The sequence below is a fragment of the Pinus tabuliformis genome, chromosome 6 (genome assembly GCF_031772625.1).
Source record: "Pinus tabuliformis cultivar Carrire ecotype Pingquan chromosome 6, CPIR1, whole genome shotgun sequence".
NCBI classification, from domain to species: domain Eukaryota; kingdom Viridiplantae; phylum Streptophyta; class Pinopsida; order Pinales; family Pinaceae; genus Pinus; species Pinus tabuliformis.
This window is the reverse complement of record NC_142292.1, coordinates 667,127,830-667,133,070: the sequence shown is the minus strand read 5'-3', so window position 1 is coordinate 667,133,070 and position 5,241 is coordinate 667,127,830. Positions and strand designations below refer to the sequence as shown.

At 39.3% G+C, this 5,241-nt stretch overlaps 1 pseudogene across 1 annotated transcript; it reads left to right on the top strand.

Moving 5' to 3' along the window:
* Positions 1-302: 302 nt before the first annotated feature.
* Positions 303-4,378, top strand: LOC149260380 (uncharacterized; annotated as a pseudogene). Its single transcript, XR_016258249.1, has 4 exons — positions 303-1,486; positions 2,231-2,675; positions 2,911-3,026; positions 3,643-4,378. The product of XR_016258249.1 is annotated as an uncharacterized LOC149260380 (transcript).
* Positions 4,379-5,241: the final 863 nt, after the last annotated feature.

Sequence of the window (5,241 nt, the reverse complement as noted above, 5' to 3'; positions counted from 1 at the left end):
ACCTATTAAAGATTGCTTCTATCCAAAGTTGGTGATCGCGAATCACTTTAACTCGAATCCCGAGATCCTGCGTTGAACTTGACTTACGGCAACATTTAATTCTAAGAGGCGTGCACAGCCTGCAGCATCGGGGTATATGCTGTCCAGTCTGGAAGAAGACTGCTGTGGCAGGAATCGTAATAAATAAATGTAGTATGGATGATATTCTGGTCCCGTCAATCAAAATGTTACAGTCATTCCCAACATTACTTTTATTGGTTACCTCCCTTTCTTGAATATTCTGCCAATTTCAATCATTCATTTCCTATTCAGCCACATTGGTGGGGCTAAATACTGCATTATCTGGGGGTCTGACGATGCCTTTGTCGCTGTTGATTGTCAAAGAAAGTTCCTGAACAGTTGTAAAAAGGGGAGGGGGATCGGGAAAAAAGTGAACGGAGCATCTGCCAGCTAACGTCCAGGTAGTCAATGGTTACCCCGCTAACATGGGACCGGTGGCTCTTTGAACAGCGTTCTTGTGGCCACGTGCTTCATCAACCTGTGTGTGGCAAAACGGTGGTAAAGGCAGGTTGCAGAAAAGAACTGTTGATGGAATCCGAAAGTGTTGTAATGACCGTGAGATCTTAAATCAGGCAAGTTTGCACAGTGTTCAATTCCCCAAAATCACACGAACCTAAATCATTTCTGGGTAGCCCTCAAGTTTTACTGTTATTACTTAAAAAGGCCTTGAATCTCTGATCAAATATGTACGTTGCGAGTGCCCCTGGTTCTGGAGTCTGATTTTGGTACTGGAAAAGTCCATGGATCTGCTAAGAATATAGATTGGAATCGTGGGTGTCGCTTAAAATATGATTTTGGTACTGATGAAAAGGCCTTGAATCTTGATTAATCATGTGCATTAGTACAAAGGAGTAGAGTTTAAAATTCGGTATGCTTATTCAAAAGGCCTTGAATATAGTCAATCATGGAGATTATCATTTCATGATAGCCATCAGAATCCGATTTTGGAAGTTATATCTTTAAGGCTGAAGCAGGGGATGACCAACCTGAGTATGCCTCTAAGTGGTTTATGGCGCCCTTAGAGCAAACCAACATCCAGATCTGTGCTTAGAAACTCTTTCTGTCGGTTTCATATAATCTCTAGAGAAGCTTACAGCTGCAATGAAAATGGATTTGTTGGGAATTCAGAAGAATACCAAAGGGATAACTAGAGTTGGAAAAATAAACAGGTTGAGTGTTATAAGCCTTTTGTTCTCTCTGGTTTTGATTCTTGGGGTTTTTCTCATACAAGGGACGCAGCTTTCCCGCAAGGCTCCCACATATGCCGCCATTCAAAAGGTGGTACTCAGAGACAATGAAGCTTCATCAGATTTTGGCTCAGACAATGAAGCTTCCTCAGATTTTGGCTCGGGGAATGAAGTTTCTTCAGATTTTGGCTCGGGGAATGAAGCTTCTTCAGATTTTGGCTTTCTGGGAGTACCGTGGTGTATGTTTCTTACCCTGACTGCTATTGCATATTGTGAAAATTGGGATTTTCCTATTTTTTCCTCAATTTTTAGTTTTTAAAGCGACCATCTGAACCTTTTAAATCTGGCTCTCTGGGAGTACCGTGATGTATATTTCTTTCCTTGACCGCTATTGCTTATTATGGAAATTCAGATTTTTCTATTATCTCTTTAACTTTTAGTTTTTAAAGCACGAATCTGAACTTCTCTTAAATCCGCGAGGACCTATGAACCCCAATTCCACATCCTGGGTAGAACCATGAACTCCAACTCCGCATTGTTGCTGTAAAGCCCAATTTAATACGGGGCCAGTCAAAGTTGCCCAATTCTTACACATGATCCGGGCTCTATTCTCACAAAGTGTTGAACCTCAGTCATTTTGGTGGCGACACCTATCTCAACCACTATACCACACAGTCAACAGGCTCATCTGAACCTCTGACTGACTGCACTAAATTATGGGAATATTTACAGTTTTTAAGATCTTTGATCTGTGATCCAGTGCTCTGTTATATATGTAGTGAGATTCTCATTTGTTGTTGCCGGATCGTTTGACATTTGGTGCATTTGTGTGACTATTGTGTTCTATAAGAACTTAAACGCTCCTCGTCTTGGTTTATATGGCTTTCTTTGAGTGCTCTTATAGTTTCTGTAATTCAAATTTGGGGTATTTTTCTTCATTTATTGGATATGAATCTTATGCCCGTTTCTATCTTTGTCTAAAGGCAGGTCAAGACACGGATCTACTGTGAATTGGACAAGAGACGACCTTCTTCATGCCCTGAAAGAATTTGTGCCTATTTATCAAACAAGACCTATAAAAAATAATATGTTTGGTATGGGTTTTGATCACAGCTTTGGCCTCTGGTTCATTGCAAGGTGGTTAAAACCAGATTTGATGATAGAGAGTGGTGCTTTCAAAGGTCATTCCACGTGGGTTTTAAGGCAGGCCATGCCTGACAAGCCTATAATATCAATTACCCCTCGTCATCCTGAAAAGTATTTGAAGAAAGGACCAGCCTATGTAGATCCCAATTGCAGATATTATTCAGGAAAACAGTTTATTGATTTTGGAAGCATTCAATGGAAGTCTGTAATGAAAGAGTATGATATTTTAGACCAGAGAAAGGTGCTTGTTTTCTTTGATGATCATCAAAATGAACTCAAAAGGTGAGGCCTTGGTTAACTGTGTGCCGATACAATAGATGCACTTGTTTGAGTACAATTTTTTTGGTTTTTTTGCACCACTGGTTTCTTCACAGTGAGAACCACTAATTAGGTATAGTTAGTGCCAACAAAATGGCTAACAGCCATGCTGCACTCTTTCAAATGTTCAGTTTGGCCTGTGACAGGCAAATGGCCCCTCCTCTTTTATTCTGATTAAGTGCCATTTCATTGACTTCAGATTGAAGCAAGCTCTGAAGGCAGGATTTAGGCATCTGCTGTTTGAGGATAATTATGACACTGGCACGGGAGACCATTACTCGCTTCGTCAAATATGTGATCAGTTCCATATAAAAGGTAAAAATGCTTTTTTGCCCTTGAAATGGTAATGTCACTTTCCATTTATTGACATTAATATTGATGAGCTTCTTCTTCCACATCCATCACATAAGTAGTAATAGTTTTTGGCACTAAAACTACTTCTGTGATGGATCAGGAAGAAGAAGCTCATCATAATTCAATTCACAGAAGCCTCAATTCCGAAAGACATTAATATTCATTAGGAAAACTTTGATGTTACTCTTCTGATCCATTTAATTCTCTATGTAGCTTGGAATACATGTATTGTGATTTGCTATTACATTAGACTGCCCTGCTTGGGATGATTTTATTGTAGAGAAATTTTAGGAGTTGATATTCACTGAGGAACTCAAAATAGATGGCATTAGCAAAATTTCATCATATAGAAACCAGACAGAATTCACTGTATCTGCTGAAAGGGCTAAATTTTCAAAAATGATTCTAGCCTTTAGGGGATGCAGATCATTTTGTTACTCAATTACCTGTGTGTTTATTGAAAGTGTTAGCATAAAGTAAGTGAATAAAAATGAAGTAATCATCTTTTAATATCATGAACATATTAACCTTGCCATATTGAAAGCTTCACAGGCTTACTGTTTTGTTGTTTTTCCAGGTGGTGGACATATCTGCTACAAAGACAGTGATGAAGCCAAGGTAAGAGCCAAAAGGAAGCAGTTTTGGGAGAAGGCCTTGGACATAAAAGAGCTTTGTGGACCGGGGACGTTTGGTGGGGTGTCAGAGGACAAATGAGAGACAACTTCAACCACAGCTTTGAGATGATCTCGCATGCTGAGCATTTTGAGAATAGCAAGTTTGTGGAATCTGTACTAGATCTGTACTGGGAGGTTCCACCTGTAGCTGGTCCATCACTTACACATCAAACAAGATATGACCCTGCCCGTTCCTCTGAACCAGTTATTCCAGATTATCAGAAAGATTTATTTAGACAATTTGGGTTGAGCAGTCTGAACAACATTGTGTTCAATGGATACACACAGATGGTGTACGTTCAAATATCAGATAGTTCCCAACATTAGGTAGGAAATATGAAATGTCATTTTTTGTGTGGCGCAATTGCCATGCCAGATATTTTTTGTAGGTGTTAAATTTGGGAAAATCCACTAATTCGTTGGTTGTAGGAAAAGATGAACGGTTGATGCATATCTCTTTGTAGATTTTTGTGAATAACTGTTACATGTGGTTTTCATTTGATAAACCCAGTAATGTGAAATGCTTCTAGCTGTAAACAAAGTTACCTACCAAACTGAGAATCCAACCTTCTGAAAATCTCAGTCACGTTGTTCAAGAAGCTCGCGAGCAATGTATGAATAAAGAGATTCAAGAGATCACCCCCGGGTAGCCATGCGCTCTAGGTGAAGTTAATTACCAAGGATTGTGCCTTCCCACCTTCTGACATCAACGTCTGTTGGAAAAAAATTAATGCTACTTTTGTGATAGATTCAATGGCGTGGTCTGTAACGTACGCATTCTCAGTGTGCTGGTACCGTATTCTACCATGCTCGCGATGAATTTCGTGTAGAGAAAATTTAGGGTTTCTTATTTTCAAGGAATCAGAAGAGATGGTTTATTAGCAAAAATTCTCTACTCTGTTTTGTAGTTCATCAGTTCCAGTAAGCTAATTGACTGCCTTATCCTAATTTTAATGGAAAAATTTGAACTAATCACCTTTAAATAATCTGAACATGTTATTCCTTTCTGCATCATGGGTCCACTCATGAAAGATTCAACGGTTTGTTGTGTAGTGGTCTTTTCCAGGCAGTAAGAACCTATTACTTGAGCTTGTAACAAGAACCGTGAGCATCCCGCCATAATTCATGCAAGTCAAGAAATCATGTGGAGAACTTGCTCTTTCTTGGGAGAACTCGAGTATCCGGCCATAATTCATGCAAGTCAAGAAATCATGTGGTTTCCATAGAGCCTCTCAAAATTTGGATTCCAACAACGTCCAATTACATTTGAGTGTGTCAATTTGGTCTAATGTAAGGAGTTGTCTATAACGCGACTTTTTGAGATGACGGAATAATTGAGATGAAATCATGATTTTTTGCAGTTAAAATGTGCATATCGGATTCAGCACCCTGGTGGGACGCTTTCATTGTGCAGAAATTAGCTATCAAACATGGATTCCGATAAATCACTGGATTTTCACAATCTTTAGTCGCGTTAAAGACTACGTCCTAATGTAATATTG